This window comes from Gouania willdenowi, chromosome 7 (assembly GCF_900634775.1).
Source record: "Gouania willdenowi chromosome 7, fGouWil2.1, whole genome shotgun sequence".
In the NCBI taxonomy this organism is placed as follows: Eukaryota; Metazoa; Chordata; class Actinopteri; order Blenniiformes; family Gobiesocidae; genus Gouania; species Gouania willdenowi.
The window spans coordinates 24,778,904-24,803,783 of NC_041050.1; the positions used below are offsets into that span (position 1 = coordinate 24,778,904).

Consider the following 24,880-nt stretch of genomic DNA (forward strand, 5'->3'; position numbering starts at 1 on the left):
GTTCCAATGGTGTCTGGTTAAAGATATGCAGTTAACACTCTCAGCATATCTCAGCTCTCTGTGTGTTTGAGTGTGTGCGTCTTAAAAGTGAGCTGTGCTTTAGGGTCAAATATTGGGTCACCTTTATGTAAACAATGTTTTTAAAGTCTGAATGTTAGAATTCAGAGCTGATTGTTACATTTGTACTATATGCTAAATCAGTGTTTTTCAATCTTCTTTGCATTAAAAAAAATCCCACAACACACCACTATCCAAAAGTCATCACTTTATTCAACTCCATATGTTAAATCAGTTAGGTTTGTGGGTTCAGAGCCAAAACGTTCTAAAACAGAAAAAGCAATCTGAACCAAATTTTTTAACTTTTAAACTTTGTCCCCAATGTGCAATATTTCGAATCCTGATTTTTTGTAGCAGATTCGATTCAAGGATGATCTTGGTTAATTTAGAATGATTCGATCCGAACCGATTCAGTAACTTTTTAGCCAAAATAGAATTGTAACCATTGTACGTTAAATAAATACCTGGATACTGGACAGTGCAGGTGAGGTTTCATACTGTAGATTCCTGTTGTTTCTTGTAGTGGAATCATTTATAAATTATGGACGTAAACAACATTTAATGGCAAAATTTTCACATTTTATTTGAATAAAGTCCAACCAAAACTTTCTGCTCTTATTGTCAATACTCAATACATTTTCAATAGAAATACATATTAGTTTACCTGACTCTTCTGCTTGTTTTTTTTAACATAAAATAATACAATATTAATATAAAAAATTGTAGAGCAACCATGAGGAGTGGTTGAACCTGATGGTTGTCATAAATAAGGTTTCTGCAGAGCTCATACTAACGAGCTAATGCTACATGCACTGCTGCAGTGAACGGTGTTAGAAAGGCCTGGCGGTTGATGTCGACGCACGGAGCAACTCCTAGAGAACAGCGATTCTCAACTGGTGGGTCGGGACCCAAAAGTGGGTTGCGGACCTGTACTGGGTGGGTTGCCAACAGCTGGTTAAAAATAAATAAATACTTAATGTCTCTCATGTTGGACTTGCCTTTTATTTTGAAAGAAACTTTTCTTTTGACAGGCATGCTGTGAAGGGCGTGTTGCACAGGAAAATATATTTATGATTTTAAAAAGATTATATATGTGTTTTCAACAGCTATTTTTCAAAAACTAAATTTGGTTGGTTGAATTGAAAAAAAAAAAGTTGGTCACAGGGTGAAACCAGTTGACAACTCCTGCGTTGGAATATCTCCATTTGTACAAAAGCCAAAGTGTTTCCACACACTGGACCCCACAGGTGTATTAACTTTCGCTAGCTTCTCCTCTATGCTATGTTGTGTTGTCTGCTGGTGCGTGGCAATGACGTCACAGACAGCAGCATCTTTATTATTAAAAGAGCTTTTAAAACACATCCATATAGTCTTCAGTGCTTAAATCCAATGAGTTATTTCTTCTTTTCCTTGTATCAATACAATCGATTGATTACCTTTTAAACAATTTAAAATTGGTGTCATCAGGAAGGCCAACTTGCCGAACGCAGATCAATGTCGTTGAATCGTAGGAATATAAATCAATTCATTGTTCTAATGAATTAATCGATACACCCTTAATGTTTTGAGATAATATCACGCATTTACACGATATTTCCCCCCGAAAAAAAGGACTGAAAGTCCAGCAAATGTAGCAAAAGAATGAATTTGTCAAATTGTCAATCTCATAATCTCATTCAAAATCTTGCGCTATGTATTCGTGGTTGTGTGGGATTTCATGACATGGACTAAACCCTCCTATGTTTTGGGACAATATCCTACGTTTGCATTGTGTTCCATTGTAAACTAGTGGCCAAGTGGCTCCCAGTGTAGCAAACGGTCATTCTTAATGCAAGATATTTGCCCAAATCAAATTATCTAAATTATTGTTGACCAATTAAGTGACACTGGACAATTTTCCTACGTCACACCAGACCACCTCTTACGGCTCACTGGTGTGCAGCATCATTGTGGTTGGATAAACACTGTACTGGACATTGAGTTGGTGACAGTTCATTCCCGAATCCTTTAGCCCCTAATTGTTTCCCTGTGTGTATCTGCCTTGTGTTAGGCTGGTTTTGGAGGTAACCTAGAGCTAGAGGAACTGTCACATGGAGGCTTCTCCAAGCCAGAGACTACGATTTGTGGGAGAAAACAGGAAATTGTATCTTGCTCTGATTCTAAAGCTTAGCCTCTTTGAGCCCATGCTCCAAAGTTAATTTCATTCAAGTCTCCTTGTTTCAATGTTTTCCTGCCTCATCTAATGACCTGATACGGCTTTGTCACCTTTTCCTGACATTGTATTACCTCTATGACCATTACAGATTTAACCTCCACCTGAGATTCATTAGTGTTAAGTACTAATATTAACTAAGTATTTAGTGTGTAAAGATTAAGTTAACGGTTTTACCTTCAACATTTTTTGGGTAATTTAGTTAGGGAGTATGAGGTAGCACAAAAATGTGGAATTATTGGTACAGCTTTAATCAGAAAATGGGTTTATTTCTTGATTTTGATGCAACTGGTCAAGTTTTGTTTGACCTGTTAAAACATTCAAAAATATGATGCAAGCGATACATGCATGGATAGCAATATCCTCACGTAAATATATAGTGACTCTGAATTTCCGTAATCCCTTCTTTTTTTTTTTGCTTTGTCTGCACATGCTGACAGCAATGCTTGTTTTGTTAATTCAATTAAATAAATGAATTTATTTTATTGCATAATTTTGACCATCACCAGCCCTTTCTAAGGAAGGGCAAGAAACACTTTATTTTAGGGAGGATATAAAAAGAGAGGGCAGTGTTAACACCTATGTGAGGGGGAAGGGAACAGGGAGGAGAGACTCAAGGTAGGAAATGGAAAGGGTGGGGAAGAGTTGATTATTTTAAACTGAGAGTGAGATGTGAAGTTGTAGTTGTGCTTATTGTGCTGTGTAATCAAGCCAGGCTGGTGACAAGTGTGAAGCTTAGGTACAGTATAATGGTGGTGGCTGTGGACAGAGGGAAGAAGTGAGTGGTAATACCTAAAACAGGTATTTAGGATCAACGTGTCTAAGGTTAAGCCCAGTACCAGTTTTATCCCACAGCCCAAGGCATGCCAGTGCATCGTAGTCATAGACCAATGTATGTGCAAGAACCGCTACTGCAAACCCAAGTGCCGCCCCAGGCCCGAAGAAGCAGCCAGGCCAGCAGAAAGAGCGGGGGACGAGGAGCCCCAGGCCACCCCCCCACGCACACCTCCGCACCTAAACCCTTGAGGGGAGGGCTCAGAGAGCCCACCGCCCAGCAGACGGCCAGAGCCGCTCCGAATGGGCAGCCGGCGTGCCCAGAGCCAACAGCGATTGGATCCCAGGCCAGAAGGACCCGGGATAGAAGCAACACAGGCAGCAGCCCGCCCAGGGACGATGACCACATCCCTTACCAGGGGTGCGCATACCCCTAGGGGTATGTGAGCACATTGCAAGGTGCATGTGGAAAAATTTAGAATTTATTTCCAAGATAATAAAAAATATTCTCAGTCATTTCACAAGTCCGTCAATAAAATGATACTTGTGCGCAATGACTTGTTCTTAAAATTTTAATGCCTGTTTAAATGGGACATATTCAAAGAAGTGCCTTTTGTGGTAAATGTCATAAAAGTTATATATGACAGACAGGTTAATTATTTGTTTTGTATTTATTTATTTATATTACTTATTGTTTTTAATTATTCTTATTTTTTCTAATTTCAACTTTATTATTTTTCTTTAATAATATAATCATAATATATTAGTATTAATAATACAGTATTGATTATACAAACGTTTACCATAATATTTCCTATAATTATCATTTTCATTGCCTTGAAGGCAACATCGTTTTAGTTTGAGTTAAATAAGAAGATAATGCCTGAATATTAATTGTTCAATTTATCAATGCTGCCTGCGAGATGAGTCTTAGTTATTACTAATGTCAGGCCTCCCCCCAAGGGTCCAAGGAAGACCCCCGCCAGGACCGGCCCAGCCAGCCGGCAAAGCCCGCCGGACCCCAAAAGCACCCCCCCGGGAACGGGAACCCCCAAGGGCTTTGCCCCCGAGGGGAGCCCCCCATGGACTGTCCAGCAGAACCACACAGCCCCAGACAGCACAAGGACAGCAGCCCAGGCCCCACCGTCCACCGGGCAGGGCAAGACATGGGACAATGCTCGAGCGACCAGTGGCCGCCACAGCGAGAAGAAGCCACTCCAACGACACACATTCGTTGTGGAACAGCTGCCCCCAGCCAAGGGCGCCCTGGACCCACCCACCGGTCCGCAGATTTTAGGACAAACCCACCAGGCGGCCGACAGCGACCTTAACCACCGGAACACCGCCCCGCCACGTTCGACCACACCATCCTGATGTATTTGTACTCTACACGGCGACCCAATCATCAACAGACGGGCCGGGCCCCCACCCGACAGGCACATCTATGTGAACCTACCCACCACCCTGTTATGGTACCTCTTCATTCCCCAATGAAGAGGCACTTCCCCATCCCCTGTGTGAATGTGTGTGTTTAGTGAATGTATGAGGTGCAATTAAAAGAAAGGGGATGGAGGTAAGCGGTGTTCCCCACCCAACCTTTGTGTACATATGTGTATGTACGGAGGGTAGGGGTGGTGGTCATACCCCCTGGGGGGTGGTGTGTTTAGGTGTGATTAAAATTGGAAGGATTGGTAGGGCAACTTGAGGTGGGAGTGCTGCCTCCGTGCAACTACTTAGTAGCACGAGCGGCGGCCTCCTCCACCCCTAGCCCCACCATCCATCCCCCAAGGGTTGGATATGGGTGTGTGGTGCACCAAGTGAGTGAGCCAGACGAGCTGGGAGTTAAGTGTCCTTGTAGGAGGCCTGTCTGGTATGAGCCTGGCCCTTCCACATGGCGGGCCACCAGAGAAGGTAGATGGCGCAGACGGGCACGTGGGCCCCAGGGACGCGCCAAACAGCACAGCCAGAGACCATCCAATCACTTCAACATTTCTGCTATTTTGACTAATCTGACTAATCTGAGATCCTTCCTCCCTCACACATCACACAGGTGCTCCTTAGTTGTCAGAACGCTCTCATTTATCAACAAATATTATCGCTAAATTGTGTAATGTTGTGGTGAATCACGAACAAGCATTTTTTTTTTTTTACTTTAAATGTTTCAGAGAACAGCAGAGACACAGTAGCTGCCTTTCCATTACCCTTGGAAATGAGCAAAATCTGAATGGTTCATTAAAAGCTGGTAATAGAAACTCAAATATAAACATAGAAATTGATCCGTTCCTGGCAGCAAATAGTCAGTTTTCATTGAGTCACATATTTATCAAACATGCTGTTTTTTTATTCTATAATAAATCAATGAGGATTGGTTTATTTTCTGCACAGCAGCAAACATTTATCTTTGAAAGAGTGACCATCCTGCACCTAGGAGATACTTACAGGAAATTTACCATTTATAATCACCCGCCACGAAGTGGACGAGGATAATAAATCCGTCATCCGTCCGTCCAAGTTAAAGTGAACAGCTTTTCTCAGAAACTGTTTAAGATAGTATATAATTTGGTGTGTGTCTTCAGGGTATCAGTACCTTGATGGAGTTTGAAATTCATGTCTACCAGCAGGCGGCGCTACAACCAAGGTCAACGCGTTTTGGCCTATAACTCCCACACCGTATATCGCACATTCAAAGATTTTATATCCACAGATTTCCTAAAAAGCACTGAATCAGCTGTGATAGGCCATGCCCATTTCCGCTTAGAGTTTTGTTGCGCAAAATTGCGAAAACTGCAAAATCTACTTTTTCTAACTCCTCCTTGGGGTTTTGTCCAATCAGCTTGAAATTTGACATGTAGAGTCTGAAGTTGGACCTGATCTAAAGTTGAGGAAAGAATTTTGTTCGGTCAAAATATGCGCAAATTATTAACGAGTAAAGTTTTCTTGCTAGCTATAAAAACGTGAACTGTTGCATATCTCGTTTAAGATAAATGCTAACGACACCAACTCCAAGATCCTTGGTTGGCATGTGACTGTGGGTGTATGAGCTAAATTTGAATAATTTAGGCCACTAGGGGGCACTGCAAATATGGGAAATGTATATCTCTTAAATTACATGACCGATTTTTACCAAATTTGGTAGGTATGACCTTAGGTCGCTAATGAGGCCATTTATCGGAGTTAATCACTATTGGTCAAAGTGGGTGTGGCTTATTACAACATACATTATAAATAAATATTTATTTCAGCTGAAGAATTATTTTGAGGGCTGTGAAATTTATAGGTAATATATAGAAGAGCACACAAATCACCCATACCAAAAAATGCGCCGCGAGGTGGCGCTATAATTGCAAAAACATTTTGGCCTGTAGCATTCACATTTTAAATCACATCTTAATAAATTTTATATCCATGTGTTCCCTAAATGGAGTCGCATCTTCTGACATAAGCCACGCCCACTCCCACGGCATGCTTTTTGTAAGTCACTACACATCAAAAACGTTTTCTAACTCCTCCTTGGGGTTTTGTCCAATCAGCATGAAACTTGTCACGTAGAGTCTTCAGTTGGACCTGATCTAAAGTTGATAGAATAATTTTATGCAGTCATTATATGCGCAAATTATTAACAAAGTTTCCTAGCTAGCTATAAAAACGCAAACTGTGCATATCTCAGTCAAAATAAATGTTAACAACACCAAATCTGAGATTTTTGGTTGGCATGTGACTGTGAGGATATGAGCAAAATTTGAATAATGTAGGCCACTAGGGGGCACTGCAAATATGGGACTATTATATTTCTTAAATGTCAAGACCAATTTTTACCAAATTTGGTGGGTATGACGCTGGGTCTCTCCTGAGGCCATGTCTCGAAGTTAATCGTAATTGGTCAAAGTGGGCGTGGCTTATTACAACATAAACAACAAACATTCATTTCAGCTCAAGTATTATGTTGAAGGCTGTGAAATTTACAGGGTATACTGTATATAGAAAAGCACACAGACCACCAAATGCATTTTGGCCTGTCACTTTCACATTTTCAATCATACCTTCATAAACTTTATATCCACGTGTTCACTGCAAATGGCACATTGACCTGTGTCCTGACACTCGCCCCAAGCCCATCATCCTTCGTGACGTAATTCCATGGGCTCCGTAAAACCTGGGGGGCCAAGGGCCGAGTTGCGTGGAAAGGCTTGGCCCCCTTTCATAACTGCTTGCAGTTATAGTTATTATTATTATCCCCCACCATAAAGTGGAAAGGAGGATATAGGTTTGAGCTCCGTTTGTTCGATTAAGATAGTTAATTAGTTAAAGTAATTTGATATTCTGATGTGATAATATTTTCTTATGTATACATTTAAGTTCTTAGATTTAGGACATTTAGAAAAAGGTTGTGAGTTATAATGACAACCAATTTGGCGGGGGATGTTCATTTCATTTTATTTATTCTTTTTTCATGGTAATGCAACATAAATTGGTACAACAATCCAGCAAACACAACAATAATACATTCCATGAAAAGAAGAACAGGAGTAGGATGAAGAAAAAGTCTTTTAAACTCCTACCCCATTCTTAACAAAAACGTTACAAATTAGATGGCCTCAACGATGCCAAAAGATAACAATAGCCCAGAACAGATGTAATCAACTTTCGATTTTAACAATTTTCACTTTTTTTATTATTTTTTTTATTTTATTTCTCAATTATTATAAATGATTTTGCTAAAACAACAGTTGTTGTAAATTTAACAATTTTCACATTCATCTTTATACAAGTTAAGTATGTGCTGTTTATACTTATATTTGAATTGAAGAATATTTGAACAACATTTTAGATCATTTTCTAGAGAGTTCCATTGTATCACACCAGATACTGAGACACACATTTTTTTGAGGGTATTTCCTGCAAAAGGTTGCTTTAAGTCATTATTTCTTCTGCTTGTCTCACTGTTTACAGTAAAAAGGGTTTGAAGTCCATGCGGTAACAGACAGTGTTTTGCTTTATGAACAACTAATAAAGTTTGTAAAGCAACCAAGTCCATCAGTTTGAGTAGTCCTGACCTCAGAAACAGTCCTGTGGTATGCTCTCTTGGAGCAACTCCATTAATTATTCTTATAGCCCTTTTTTGCAAAAGAAATAAGGGCGTTAAATTAGTAATATAAGAATTACCCCATATCTCCAAACAATACATTAAATATGGCAAAATAAAGGAGCAATATAGAATTCTCATTGCCTTGTAATTCAACATAAACTTTACTTTACTCAAAACGGCAATGTTTTTACAAATTTTATTTCTTACGTAAGCTATGTGCGACTTCCACTTAAATTTTTCATCAATGAGAACTCCTAAAAACCTAAATTCTGACACTCTCTCAATAGTTATTCCATTTAAAGTTAAATTAACACTATCAGGATATTTTTGATTTGTGAACAACATACATTTTGTTTTGCTTAAGTTTAACGACAATTTGTTTTTATTAAACCATTTCTGAAGTTGGACCATTTCTTGTTCAACAGTTTCCATTAATGTTCCTAAGTTCTTCCCCGATACAAAAAAATTAGTATCGTCCGCAAAAAGAACAAATCGTAAAATCTTTGATTCCTCACAGAGGTCATTAATATATAAAGTAAAAAGTTTCGGCCCCAGCACAGAGCCTTGAGGGACTCCACACTGTATTGTTTCTAACTTACTGTAGATTCATGACCTATATACTCTACATATTGTTGTCTATTTTCCAAGTAACTACTAATCCAGTTTAAAACTACACCTCTAATGCCATATGTCTGTAATTTAGATATCAATATACCATGATCGAGAGTGTCAAAGGCCTTTTTAAGGTCAATAAAAACTCCAACTGTGTGATTTTTATTTTCCAGTTCTGTAGTAATGTCCTCTGTGATTTTCATCAAAGCCATAGCTGTTGAGCGGGTGTTTCGAAACCCAAACTGATTATCATGTATCAAGGAATGCTTTTCAAGAAAATAATCAAATTTTTCAACAAAGAGTTTCTCCAGAATTTTGGAAAATTGAGAAAGCAAAGATATAGGCCTGTAATTTGTGAGACTATGCCTATCACCCGATTTAAAAAGTGGAACAATCTTAGCCACCTTCATTTTATCTGGAAAGAAACCTGTATTAAAAGACAAATTGATTATATATTTTAATGGTCTAATAATACAATGTACAGTATAGTTTCTTTGACAATATACATATCTAAGCCATCACTATCGCATGAATATTTACATTTCAATTTAGAGACAGTAGAAATAATTTCACTCTCACTAACTTCACCAAGAAATAGGGATTGCATAACTCTACTTTCACCTATCCAGCTTTTATTTTCGTTATGCAGTGGTATAGATTTAGCAAGATTTGGACCAACATTGACGAAAAATGAATTAAATTCAACAGCCATTTGTACACCACTTACCTCTGTATTCTGTTGGTTCATTAAGTATAATGGCAGACTACAATTCATTTTACTGCCCATAACCTCCCTTAAAACTTTCCACATTCCTTTGATATTACTTTTGTTTTCCATCAACAAATTTGTATAATAATCTTTCTTTGCACGTCTCATTACGGTAGTCAACTTATTTTTATAGGCTTTATATTTTTTTTCTGCATTTACTGTCCGATATTTTACAAAGTCGCAATAAAGCTTATTCATCTTTTTGCAAGATTTCAATATACCCTTTGTTACCCAAGGCTTGTTGTTTTTTTTGCTATATCATTCAATATTTTTGTTGGGCAATTTTTATTATATAACCATAGATACTTTTTTAAAAATGATTCATAAGCCTTATTTACATTATTTGTACGATAAACATTTTCCCAGTGTTCTTTCATAAGATCATCCCTAAATGTATTTAGTCTTTCTTCAGTTCTTGACCGAAGAACTTTACTGCACTTTTCTTTGTCTGTTTTTACTTTACAAAAATTAGTTACAAATATAGGTAAATGATCAGTTGTATCATTTATCAGAAGACCACTTTTGACCGTTTTTTCAAAAATATTAACAAAAATGTTATCAATTAATGTGGCACAACTGGAGGCTATTCGGCTAGGCCTGGTAATGGTTGGATAAAGGCCTCTGCTATACATTAAATCTAGGAAATCTGAACTACTAGTATGATTAGACACATTCAAGAGATTTACGTTGAAGTCCCCGCAAATTATAGACAGATTATTTTCATTCATCCCAACTAATAATTGCTCCATCTTGTTATTAAATGCTGTTATGCTTGACCCTGGAGTTCTATATATGCATGTGACAGCAATATTCCTCTGTTTATTCATTTCGATCTCAACAGTTAAACATTCCATTAAATCTTCTGTTGCAGTAGTCATACACTCAATTGTTTTGCATTTCAGCTCACTGCTAACATAAAGAGCAACCCCCCCTCCTCTCTTCTTGATCCGATTGACACAAAACAATTCATATCCCTCAAAATGAAATTCCGCATCCTTCTCATCCGTTAACCACGTCTCAGACAGAGCTATGACAGTAAATTTATTTTGTAATGTGTTCAAATAATCATGTATTTTACTAAAATTTGAATACAGGCTTCTACAATTCAAATGAATAAGAGAAAATGAACCAACCGTTTCTATATTATTATTAAATTCTGCGTCTGTATAATGTTTACATGTATCATTTATGTTTGGAAATAAATTTGATTCGGAATCCAGTTCATCATAGTCATATACACGACTTGTGTTTTCAGCTTGTGTAAGTACTGTATATGTTCACACATTGCGGACATCGCACTTAATTATACAAATAAGCACTAGCCACAATGTAGTCTCCACATACCTTAATCATCGACTGTTTTATCATTTTCATAACTGTTCAAGGAAAGTCGAAGAGAGTCAACGCTGGCTGTTATTTCCCCAGCGGCAGTATGCTTGCTCCTACTGTGGGGGGACTGCCATCGTTACACCAAAGTCCTTTAGACCCTCAGCTGCTTCTCGTGGGTTTTCAAAAGCCTTAGTCTTTCCATCCTCCAGAAACAGCATGAGTTTTGCGGGGTAGAGAACGCGAGACTTGATTTTTCGCTCCTGGAGTTGTTTCCTTGCGCTCCTGTATTTTGCGCGCTCCTTGAACACTTCGGTGGTGTAATCCTCGTCAAAATATATCCTTTGATCATTAATACGAATGTCCTTTAGTGACCATGCAGCATGCAGCACTCGTTGTTTCTCCTTAAAACTGCGAAAACAAACGATGATAGATCTGGTGAAGTCTGCAGCAGCGCGTCCCACGGGGACACCTGTTCTTGCAACGCGATGCGCCCTTTCAATGGAAATCTCCTCCCGGATACGAAGCTGCTCACGAATTAGCTTTTCTATAAACACAATCATATTGCTGCCTTCTGTTTTCTCCGGTACTGAGTAAATTCTTAAATTATTTCTCTGAGAACGGCCTTCCAGATCCTCACACTTCTCCTCAAGATACTTTTGTTTACGCATCAGATGAAACAGCACTTTAGTCAGATCCATGTTCCGGTCCTCGTTATCCGCAATCCTCTGTTCGGCGTCATCCACCCTTGTTTTTAATTCTTCGAAGTTCAGCTTTATGTCGCTCACCTCCTTCCTCAGCACACCAAAGTTCCCTGCCGTTTCAGTTCGAAATAGTTTGAGTTCCTTCAGTATTTCTGAAGTAGCATCGGCGCTACCAGCGCCCTTTTCCTCCACGCAGGTTTGGCTTGCTGGCGTGGTATCCAACTCGCCTCGTTTTTGGCTTGGTTTTGGCATTATTTGGCGTTCCATTTTTCTTTGAATGATAACTTGATGTGTCAAGTTGACCTACAGTTTATGTGAGTCCACAAGCAGTAGTCAATATTTCAAGTTTTAGCTTTTGTTTGTCAAGCGTGGCACCGGCTGTTCGGCCATCCGGATGTTGATGACTGTTCTTTTGTTTGTTTTAGGAACTTTTGATTTTATTGCATTGAATGAGTTATTTAACCACTCTGTTTCATATTGTCTGCACTGAAATCCTTTAAAATGTGATTGGAATTATCTACATCCTGTTAAATAGTTTTGAATCCAAGACTTTTTCTGGGAAATCAGTTATTTATGCAGAGGTATGAAAAACTACAAAGCCTTATAATAACGCAACTTTCAGTTATTTAAAAAAAAACTGCAGCAAAATCAATCAGGCTTGTTTGGCTTGATTTCGGAAAGTTTAAAAGCCAGAAATGACATCATAGATTAGGGAACAGCTAATAACATGGACAATGATAAACTGATGTGAAAATGGAAAATCGGAGCCTCTAAATATACATTCTGGTTTTAATTGGTTTCTAAACCATGTTTTTTTTAATTATGAATTGCAATTTTCAGCTCCTCTTGTTAAGAATTGGACTCTGTCAAAATACAATAAATTACTAAGTGTGTTCTCTAAGTTAATAACAATGAACAAGTGTTTGAAAACTGGAGAAACACGGAGCAATAAGAATGATCCAGTGTTGGGAGCGATGATGTGCTTAGTGAATAGAGGCTTCCCTGCCTTGCACGGACTCTTTGACAGAACAGCCACCATCCATCCAGCCTAGTCTCCTCCCTCTGGACTTCCTCCTCCCATCATCACCAGTGCCACCATGTTTTCCCAGCATCCCCCTCTCTTTACTCTCAGCCGTGTTCCGTTGCTGTCTGCACAGGGAGGAGCTTACTGCTGCATCACAGCGGCGGGGGGAAAAGGCAGGGAGAGAGACAGAGGGACAGCTTAAAGAGGAGGGGTGAGCCTTGCACCTTGTAGACACCTCATACACTAGACAAGGTCTCCATTCTTTTCTCTTTCTGCTATTTTTAGATTATCCTGTCTTTGCAAAAAAAAAAAAAAGAAAAGAAACAACCATTTGGCAAATGGAAAAATAATTTAATTTATTTATAACTAGTTCATAAGGCAGGCAGGAGCAAGTCACTGAAACAAAAAGATAGCCAAACGTCCTGAGGAAAATTAGTGGCGAGAAACGAAAGAGAGAGCGAGGGCAAGAACAAGTGAGGGAGGAAATAAATCCCAGAGTGAAAGGACAGAGGGGGGATTGTCAGAGAAGGAGCCAGGGAGAGGGAGTGAGAGGGATGTAGCTGTGTATCATCACCGGCATCACAGAACATTCACATACACACACGCACGCACGCACGCATGCACACACAAACGCACACACACGATCTGGATGATGTGCTGATAAAGGAGGAGAGAAAGGAAGAAGGACAACTGGTGAGCATTTTTTCAGCTTCCCATCCATCTCCATCCATCCATCCATCCATCCATGCGTCCGTCCATCCGCAATGTGAACGTGTGTGTTTGTCATTCTCTCTAAAAACAGACATACACACATACTGTGAAACAGTCACGCCTTGTCTCTTGTTTTGCTGTGTGTCGCAGGCACAAACTGCACACAGTGTTAGCCACGTTAGCATGGCTGGTTGGCTGGTGCACATATCTGTCTACTTGGCTGCATGGCTCTATTGTAGCTTTGAGCCACTGTCAGTGTGAGGTCTGCACCTGCCTTCAGTGGGAGCACACAGTCGGGTGTCTGCATGTGGCTTAATGTCTCATATTTAAAACTGTCGTCAGGATTTCTGTGAGCCTTAATCCAGCTGTGATGTTTCATTAACACCTCTGTCCTTATTTGGCTCCTCAAACATGATTAAACAGCCATTTTTAAACATTTAGTTTGAAAAAAGAAAGGCAACTGACCACTCCTTTACCAGCAATAACCTTAAAAGGTCTGCTTTAATGGCTGCTGATTGACTGTCTGTCTGATAACTGAATAAAGTTATTCAGTGAATTAACATCTTTGTCTCTGAAAGGGTTCTGATCTAATCTAAGCTATTGTAAATGCTGCTGCAATTATTTTACGATAGGCTGTCTGTGCTGTTTACAATCGTACATTGAGTAAATAAATCTTCCATCTCCGTAGGTGGTGTTACTAGCATAACTAGCATAAAAAATAGCATAAGCTATCATAAAACAGATGAGTTGTAATTCCAGCAAGTTAATTTTGCCTTTCTTTTTGAAATAATTTAAGGTTTAATTTATTCAGACAACTTTTTTCAGGAAATTTAGTTTGATCTTTGACTGCCAACTGTCATTCTACCTCAGAGGCGTCTGCTAATCGCTTTGATGTGTCCTTGTGAGATGGTCTCTTCTTCAGAGACCATAGTGTGACCGGAGGCGTGGCCAGCCTGACAGAACTGTCAAGTTGGCCACACCCAGAAAGATCTCATAAGGACAGATCAAAGCGATCAGCAGATGCCTCTGAGGAAGACTGGCATTTGGCAGTCAAAACATGTCAGGAGATCAAAGTACATTTCAAAGTACATTTCCTTAAAAAAAATTGTCTGAATAAAATAAACAGTAACATATTATTTCAGATGAGTTGTACGCTGATTAAATGCACAGTATGTGATTTATTTATTTACAATGCATATGGCGGGTCATGGATTACAAATATTTAAAAATCCAGTTATTGTCACTGTAAGTTAAATCTATAAAGGACTTTAATGGACAATTTATTTAAGAAGAATGAATGAAATGAAACAGGATTATTCCTGCCTGTTCTTTTTAGGCTAAATGCTATGCTAATATGTTTTGCTAATGAGCAATTGGGTTTGATTCGAACATAACAACATGCAAACACATTGTTGGTTATTTTGCCTTTGACAATTTCCAAATAGATGTTTATCTGTTTACGGAAAGGTCAAATTATTGATTTATTGGCGTGCATCAAGCTGAGGAAACATACAGGGAGATCGCTGAAACGGCTAAAATGGGGTTCAAAAACTTGCCACCGCATTAAAAAAAACTGGAAAGACAGTAGGACTACACAATATTTGAGGAGGGAATGTGGTTGAAAAATAATCAATCACTTTGAAGCTGTTTGGATGTATTTCATCCAAAAGTAGTTTCATCCTCTACCGATGCCAGTGTGACCCCAAAAACACAGACTAAGTGACATTTCTGCTGCTTTCCTGGATTGAAAGTTGTGCTAAAAAAAAGGCCAATCCTGATATTGTGGCGTAAACGGAGTCGCGTGAATACGACTGAAGTCACGTAGAGTGATGTCAGATCATGGGGAACTCCATAAACAAACCAGAACTAAAATGGCTTCAAGCAAATCACTGACTTCTCTGTATGGTGCTGAAACGCAAAGAGTTTTTAGTTGACGTTTTGTATATTTTACTCTTATTTTGTATATTTTTGTTTGTTATTGGGGTCATTATGTGCGTCAATTTTTTTAGTAATTTTGTTTTGGATGTAAATCATCAGTTTAATGTTACTGTGCGATATTTGCAGATTAGATTTTGATTCAGGGGCTTTGATCGATTTAAGACAATATTGTTTACTCATTTAACACAATCTGTTGCATTTCAAATAAAGCTCGATACATAGAGAAGTAATTTTGATGTTTTTACAATTTTTACAATGCGGAAGCGTTTCAGACATTTAAATGAAAATCATTCTTTTTAAGCAAAAGGCATATCCTAACAACGAGGATGTTGATCGATGGCTTGAGTTTTTATCTATTTGATTGGATCATTGCTTAACCAATTGATTTCTTAATCCAATTTGATGTATCGTTACACTCCTAATATTACATTTTGCAACGTTCTGTTTTTCTTGTCATTTTGTGTGTTTACTTTTTGGGGCCACAAAATTAAACTGAGGGCCGTTGTTTCCCATGTCTGATATACATAGTAACTGTGTCTTGGTGGTAGGTGTGGGCATCACTTCTCTGGCTGAAATGTCCTTGGGCGAGACACTGAACCCTTTTGCTGTTGCTAACAGTTGTACGTTAGTGCCTTGTATGTCATCACTAGTGCGTGAATGTGAATATAGTTGATACAGTAAAGCTTTTGGGGATGACTTTGGTGGTAATTAAAGTGTGATATCAATCACTCAGTCTGTGGTTAAGGGGATAGCATGACATATGATCATTGTCATATTTAAGGTCAAGGTTGTAGTCCAGCTGCAAAGGGCATTCATCCTGTCACAACTTTACTTTGAAAGCATCACAAAGGTTGTTGGCTCTGTGTAGATCATTTTTTTTTGATTAAGGGTCGACAATGATTGTTTAGCTCTGCACGTTTTTTTTCCAGAAGTAAAATGACACGTTTTTTCTTCTGCCTTTGAGCTAATGTGAGCTATGTGGAGGTGAATATTACTTCTAGCTGGATGTTTGTCTTTTGATGCTCCAGGCTCAAGTGTTCCAATTCTGATTATCTGGAGTCATCGTCCGTATTGATTCTGATTCTTACTGCTGTGGGCCATAGTCTGGGGGTGTGTGAGGTTGGAAGTGACTTTCCCGTGGGTCTGTTTTGCTGACTTGACTCTAATCTGTGGATAGCACAGTGCAGACAACATGTAATGGTAAATGATCACTCACAGGCTGCTACTGCTGTGTGCAGGATTTTAGCATTTAGAATAATGACTAATCTGTTATCATTAACACAGGAATGAAAGGGTTTGTGTGTTTTTGCTATTTCTATCAGTTTTTCTGAAATTGTTTTTATATATTTTAGTTGTAGTTTGTCATTTTTGTTTGTTATGGTTTTCATGTCGTTTTGATTATTTTTGTTCCAATTTTGTATATTTTTCACTCATTTTGTGTGTTTTTTTTAATCAGCCCTAATAATCAATGTTCTTTCCGGTTATATTTGTGCTGTCCTACTCTAATTATAACTAGGTTATACTGCAGATTTTTAAAGTGTGGCAAGAGGCATTAAGGCCTCTTGCCATCATGTAATGTAGAACTTCAAATATTAAACATTTGTTTTATTTTACTAATGATAAGGTGCTGTGAACCAACATTAGGCTATAGCTTCTCTATTGGTTTTGGAAATGAAATCTCTTCAATGTGTACTTTGCTATCAAATTCCCCCTGGTTTTCAAGGTGTTCTTTATTTTATTTCAAATGTGACATTTTAATTTTATAAATCAGAATGGGACAAAAGTAAATGGATAGGTTTATTTGTTTAGTATTTATAAAGTTTACACCCTTTTCTTAATGGCTTAAATCAAGGGTGTCAAACTCATGGCTCATGGGCCAAATATGGCCCTACGGAGCATCCAATTTGCCCTGCAGGAGAAAGTAAAAATGACACGAATCAGTGTGCAGATGTCTCGGCACATACAAATACACAAAATCAATGAAACTCCACAATATTTGAAGGGCTCACAGTTTTACCATGCTTATATCGCATGTTAGCAGTCACTTTTATAATCTTTTTTTTTTTTTTATAAAGGATTTTTTTGGCTCTAGTGGCCTTTATATGACAGTTGCTTGACAGGAAAGGGGTCAGAGAGAGCAGGGAATGACACGCAGGAAAGGGTCCCAGGCCGGGAATCGAACCTGGACCCGCTGCAGGTGAGGAACTATAGCCTCTGTACATGGGGCGGGCGCTCTACCCACTGAGCTAAACACCGCCCCTTAATCTTAAATTGTTGAAAGAGCTCTAATTTGTTCCAGAATTCTGCATTTTTCTAAAATTAATAATTAAGTATGGTACATTTAGGTGAAGATCCTGCAGGGACTGATATCTCTCACTTATTGCTTGAATAATTCAAGTTTCTTTCATACTTTATATAATGTTTATATGTGAAAATGCAAACTAGAGGCCATTAATATTGAAATTAATTTTCCTGCCTAATATCGAGAAATCTGCTGCTAATTTAAAATCAAACTGCACTGTATTTGGCACCCTAAACTTTAACACACTTTTTTGTTGGAGATAGACTTCTTTTGCTGGTGGTTTTTGTGTTTGATCAAAGTCTAGTAGCTTCTGAAATTTGGGAACACCTAAAACACGTCTCATGGCAAGAGGACGCTGCCGTCAAAATCCCCTCAGAGCAGCAAATTACCTTTGAAGTGGGATCCACAAAACGGATCCACTGGGACAGTTCAGCTTAGTGCCATACTCTGAATCCATCTGAGTTAGCAAAACCACATTAGCACTGTATAGAGGCAACTTTAGCCAGTTTCCTCGCCCAGGCTGACTTCCATTGAAGATTGTTGTTTTATAGTTTAGTAGATTCAGCAGGCTGCCTGGATGTATTTCCACATGAAGACTAGAAGAAATGAGCCTTTAAACATTAACTAAAACCTTTGCTTTTATCTCTGAGTAATCTCCTGGTTTATAGTGACCTTAGCAAACTGTTTAAAGTTCGATGCATTGTTGTACTGGGGCGTGTCAAGTTGCTTTTTGCTGTTCTCAATGTGTACTTGAAGCCTAGTAGTGCATAGTACAGTTGGGTTGGAATTGTAATTTCTCACTAGCAATAGGTGTAGCATAAAAAAAAAACGTACTTAGTGCGCAGACACTGAACAAAAGCAGAGGATTCCTCAATAATTTAGCATTTATAGTCATGAGTCCTTGGCAGACTGTTTTCGGGTACATTCAGGCTAAATAACAATCAAACTGTGTAACAGAGCGTTATCCTGTGAGGTCAGGGTCAGAGGTCAGTGCAGTAAAAGTTTACAAAAGGTAGAATAAGGCAGGGGTTCTCATCTGGTCTCACCCTGGGACCCACATATTTCCACGTCATTAAATCACAACCCATTTATTTATTTTAGAATTCAACCAATTAAATTTAGTTTTTCAAAAATAGCTGTTGAAAATATACACATATATGTAATATTTCTTAAAACATAAATCTATATATTTTTCCTTGCAACATGTATTTTACAGCATGCTTGTCAAAAGAAAAGATTCTTTTAAAATAAAAGACAAGTCCAACATGAGAGACTAAGTATTTGTAATTTTTGACCAGCTGTCCATGACCCACCCAGTACAGATCTGCGACCCACCAGTTGAGAATCGCTGGAATAAGCAACGGAGAGTGGTGGAGATCTGGGGGAGTTTACCCTGCCCTCTCTCATTCTTCAAATGCCTGCCTATTTAGATCCCTCATTCTATGGGCATCAGGGCTATATGTAGTATTTTATTTATCATTTTATTTCATTACATTTATGTGCATAGACCTTCACTGTTTATTTATTTATCTTTATCCGTTTTGTCCCCCCTCCCCTTTTTTAGTCTTTCTCAGATGAATGGCAAACTACCACTATTAGTTATCATTTTTATTGCACTGTTGTCTTTGTTATTGTCTTGTATGTATTTTACAAAGTAAAATGAAAAAAAAAAGTTTGCTGTTGCATGCAAAGCCTATAGAAATGGATCCTGCACCACCGCTTCTCATGCAACAATACCCAATAACATACTCGCTGTGTGCATTACAGTAGTTATGTAATGCACTTGTTGATATTTATCGCGAAACTGACATTGTTGCTCCGCCCCCATATAGTTCATAGAAAATACAAGAAGCCATCAGTGACAGCAGAGCTTGAATCAGAGCACTTACTATAGATCTTAAATGAATGTTTGTACAAAAGGAAATCTATTTAAAACACTTTCAGTTTGTAGATCTCCACCTCAAAGGATGATGTGACCTTTGTCTTCTGTTATTGTGAACATTTTCTTTATCCTTATGAATATGATGACCTGTGCATGTGACAGAGCCCAGTGAGCCTAAACAGAATAATACAGCTTTAGAAATCAGATAAATAATTGAATTGCAATGGAATAATTTCACTTTGAAATAACAAAATATTTCTTGTAAAAAATATTTCATCAATGAGCCTAATTTTTTTTTTTTTGTCCTCCAACTAAAATGTTATAAGTCTCTGTGTATCAGAACATTGCTGGGGCAGCAATTTCTGTTTTTGCTTGTGTGTGCTCAAAAGATGAGTTCGGATCGATTTAAAACATATCTATAGTTTCGATACCATCGTTGGGATTGATATTAAATGATACCAGTGTAAAAAGATCAATCCTTTAGTTTGGTTTTCTCTCCTGCACACACTGACTGCTATGGTTTCCACAAATAGATGACCTGTTTATAATTTTTGAGATGACCTAAAACCTATTCATCCCATTAAAAAAAAAAAAAATTAAAATAAGATAGTCCTTTATACATTCCACGATGGAGATATTTACAGTGACCCCCAATTTCCACCGGATGTGTAACTGCTGTGAATCTGCTGTGTATTACGGGTAAGCATCAGTCCGGAGCCCTCCACAACAGATAAGCAGCCCTTCTATTTTTGCTTGACGCCAGAGCAATGCTGCATAAATACAGCAAAGATGAGCTTGTGTGGGACAGGAAGTAGTGCACAGACATAATCGTATTGTATTTCCATCCCTTTTTTGACCTGCTTGCTCCTTTTCAGGGTGGTGGGGGTCTGCTGGTGCCCATCCCCAGCTTTCTTCCCGCGCTAGGGGTACACCTTGGACAGGGTGACGGTGGATTGTATTTCACATATAAATATTGACCTATCCATGTTTGAATTACAATAATATCCACAAAAACCAAGTTGATTTCCTTTTGCTCCTCTCCAAGGACACAATGAACTGTTTGTATGGCTTTGTGGTTCTCTTTGTATTGACTGCAACTCATTACATGTAAATTAGCGCAATCTCCTTGATTCCTCGCCGCAACAGTTACGCAGTGAATTACGCAGCAGTTATGCAGCGGAGATGTTACAGTGGAAATCTGGTGTTAGGCCTACAGCAGAGAATAGGCAAGTATAGAGTGCAAACAAAATGACAACTAGGATTTAGAAAGCTATAAATGTACGCTGTCCTAAACTGGTTTATCTGACATCACATTGCAATGCATTGATAGGTAGTATGCAGAGTCGGTCATCAACTTCTGCAGATGACAGGTCTCAGTTGTTGAAGTTTGTGATGTTGGTGGTGAAGAGGAAGGGAGAGAGTACAGTCCCTTGAGGGGCCCAGGTGTTCCTGACCAGTTTGTCAGACACACAGTGTCGCAGGCGTACATACTGTGGTCTGCCAGTTAAGTAATCCACAATCACAATCAATGGAGGAGTCAACCTGCATCTCTGTCAGCTTCTCACCTAGTAGAGCTGGACAGATGGTGTTGGAGGCACTGGAAAAGCAAAAAAACATGACTCACACATTGCCCACCAGCTTGTCCAGGTGAGAGTAGTTGAGCAGGAAGGTGATGGCGTCCTCAACTCCAACCTTGGGCTGGTAGGCAAACTGTAACGGGGCCAAGTGTGGTCTGATAGATGGTCGGAGCTGCACCAGGATGAGTTGTTATCAAACTTTTCAGCCTTTTGAGAAACTACAGCCTGCATTTATCTGCTTTAACTCTTCTTTTGTGAGCGTGACTTTATTTCCTGGAAAGTCTCTTTCTTTCAGGCCTTGGGGGAGACTTTATCTCTCTATATTTTTATTATCAGGGATGGATTACACTTCTAAGTAACAACCTTGTCACAATTTTTGTGTGTCCTTTTTCTGATCATTGTATTATAAAGACTTTTAAACAAAAATTAGTGGAAGACTGTGGCTCTTTGGCAAATGATGAAAGGAATAATTATGTTGTATTAACCACATTTATAGTTGTTGAAAACTGAATAATTTACTTTTGTCATTTATCATAAAAAAATAAATTAATAAAAAAAAATAAAAACCTATAATCAAAGTTATTCTGTATACATAGATATGTGCATTTGTAATTTATTTGATTGTAAATGTTTTTCGGAATCCAAACATCTTTCCTGGTATCTACAGCTGTTATGTTTGTGCGTGCTAGCTAACCGTGGTTGCAGTTTGAGCTAATTATGGCAGCCAGGGCGTCCTGAAACCAATCAGGCCTCACAGCAGGACCGTCGTGTATTTGTTGGAAAGAGGACTTAAGTGTTGCATTCAGTCCCAGGCCTGTGTTCTAGCTCTGCTGTTGACCTCATTCTGTTGTACGCCTGAATTCGGAGTGCTTCATCATGTTCTACTATTGACCTGCTGCAGCGACTGGCATTGCCTGAAGCACATCTGTTTACAGAGTGCTGGTATTTTTTGCATAAGCCCCGCCCTGTTGGTGCATCAGCTGGCAGAGACACAACACACAACAATGGTGTGTGGAGCTGTCTGTGTTAAGCTGTGTCTGCTGAGGAGAACGAGTGTCCTGCTAAGCTCCTGATTCAAACCCACTCCAGCCTGAGCGCCGCTGCTGAACGAGCTGGCCTCATTTCAGTAACGCTCTCCACCTTTTATCTTATGCTTCATTCTTTTTCCCAGCAGAGCTTCTCCTCCCCATCTGCCAAATCAAACCAGTTCAATTTGATCCCCGTGTCACTTCTTCGTGTCTGTCCCTCTTATTATGACTCAAATATTGTTTCTAGAAGTGTATGATTCAACAATCACGCATTCCTGTAAAAATCGATAAAGATGACTGTAAAGTAGACACGCCCCCAGTCGACAGGTGACTGTTGGGATTTTAGCCCCCTCCAAACAATTGATTTTAAAAACCGAACAAGCAGCGTTTTTTCGTTTTAAAATTAAATCTGGTTCTGTTTGTGTGATATTTGGATATTTAAGGGTAACTAGGACGACAGCGTCATGTTTTCATCTCACCACATAGATGTTTGATAAAAAAATTATCTTGTATCATATTTTCCACCTCACACTGATGGCAGAGGTGTAATTTGTGTGTCGATGTTTTGTTAAAGAGTTATTGATGCTGGAAGTCTGAATCTGTGAATATCTGCCAACTTTACCGAACAGTGTTATGGTCCAAATAGTATCCAGATAAAATGGTGACTTTTGCTCCCAGTCCGGACATAAAAAGAAGCGACGCATAAGTCACATTACTGGTGAATTGAAATGTTATTAATACATAAGTAAATCAAAACCAAAGAATGGATGTTATGTAAAACATGCACATGTGGTTTATCTGGTTCTTGTTTTTTCTGTATTTCTGTTTTGGTTTTAAATCAGAAAAACAAAAAAACCACACTGTTTTATTTGTTATTTTGATTTGGTTTTAAAACTGAATAACCAAAGAACGAAGGGTACACGGATTCCTAATGCTATATAAACACAGCCACAAAAACAAAGTTAGCTCACTAACATACCTCTGATGAAGTGGTCGCAACAGCATCAGCAGACTCTGCTCATTCCGACAGCATTAGTAGTTTTAAAATCCACTTTTTATGGCGTTGTTCTGTGAGCTTTTTACATTTCTCACCCTTGTGAACGACAATCTTCGGTACTCTTTTCCTTTTCTCGGTTAGAACGATTGGAGCAGCTGAAAACTACACAAAATATGGGCATTTTGATGATTTCAGATGACAGATTCTCAAGTTTCCTGCTCTCCATCTGATTTTAGCGCTCTCGCTTTGTCGCGAAGCAGCAATGTGAGTGACGTCACGGGAATCAACAGAGCAGGCCATAGACATATACACATTACAACAGCTCTAGGGCACGTTCAATAGCACAAACGTTAAACAATTACACCACAGTATATTATATCTATGGAGCAGACTCTCGTCCGCTGTCAGTGAATGTACACATTCAGTTGATAGCCAATCAGAAATCTTTGATTAATAAAAAGCTCCCCTGTAGTGGCCGGGAAGAGTGTGTGTGGGGGGGCTCAGTAGGTCAGCTGGGGGGGGCACTGCCCGCGAATGCCCCCCCATGACGCCGACACTGATTGGCCAGTTTAGGTTGCGTGACTAAGACTAAACCTTACCCTTTTCTTTGTAAATATTCACACAATATTCTGATGGTTTGATACTTTGAGGTCAGAAGTCCATCTATGACATCCTGCTTCCATTTTTATTATGTTTTCATTTGAATCTAAAAATGTTTCAGGAAAAAGAGATTGAAAAAAATAATTACACTTATAGAAGCTAAATGCGACTTTAAAAAAAAATCTGAATCTTTAACTAAACAAAATGTATTAAACCTTAAATAACTCTTAGAAATTAAACTGTATATGATTTCTAAAAGCTATATGTTATTGGAATTTTAAACTTTAAGTTATAAAAACAATAAATTATTGAACCCAACACTTAATATTCCAATATTAAGACGTAATACAAGTTTTTTGCATTTTGTGACTTCAAAATCCTGAACTAACAAATCTTAAAAGGTGACAGACTCTAGTAAATAGTTTTTAACCCATTCACCCAAACTGCGGTTTCTAAATTTAATCCATCCCAAAAATAAAATAGATAACACATAAAAATGAGTCTGTTCCTGACATTGTATTGTGAAAACCTGTGTGAAGGAGCTTGTATAGTTCCAAGGCAGAGGAGAGCAACAGTGTATGTTTTCTTGTACTGGCTTTTTTTCTCCAGCTTTCAAGGCTTCAGCAAACCTCATACATTTGGTTTATGCTGATGTTTGTCAAATCTATGCATTAAAACAAGGTGGAAAGCCCTTCCTGTGATGCTTAAACTGTGAGGCTGGTGTGAGTCAATGCTGCAAGCAAACATAAAATATTCCTGAAATTGACCTTCTTTCTAGATTTGTTTGTTTCAATCTTTTTTAAAAGCAATGTTTTACTGCATTACAAATCTAAAAGTCTACGTTCATGAATACTACTGGAATTTCTTTTTCAGCAGGATGTTTTGACACCAAAGCTGTGAGATAGTCAACTCAAAACTTTAAACTACCCTAAACAGTTTTTTAAGCATGTCATACTATAGTGATTCATTCAGTTTGGGGGAGTATCTGTTAGTTTTCACTATGAGCAGAAGTGACAGTACACTAAAGGGAGTCACGGTGTTGTGTGCGAGTTCTCATGGAAAAAGGCTGATAAATGTACACGTCTTGAGGGTTGATGTGATAAGGCCTTGTCCAGTGAATAACACTCCACCCTCTCTCTGAAGGAATGCAGAAAATGCTTACGCAACCTCCCAGTGTTGGAACACAGCAGTGGAAAGGCTGTAATGTGTGCTCATTCTGAGATTTCTTTTGAGAGAGACAATTTTGATTTGGTTCAAACACTTTTCACAGATGAATAAAAC

At 38.6% G+C, this 24,880-nt stretch overlaps 1 protein-coding gene across 2 annotated transcripts in view; it reads left to right on the forward strand.

Moving 5' to 3' along the window:
• The window catches only part of prkcz (protein kinase C, zeta), an 88,491-nt gene that overhangs the window by 8,591 nt on the left and 55,020 nt on the right, over positions 1–24,880 (forward strand). The window contains exon 1 of one of the 2 annotated variants that reach the window (XM_028453044.1): positions 12,733–13,257. The exons of the other annotated variant lie outside the window; for it this stretch is intronic. The gene's annotated coding sequence lies outside the window, so the exon portion shown is untranslated. Of the gene's footprint in view, positions 1–12,732; positions 13,258–24,880 lie in introns of those variants that run through there. 2 annotated transcript variants of the gene reach the window in all.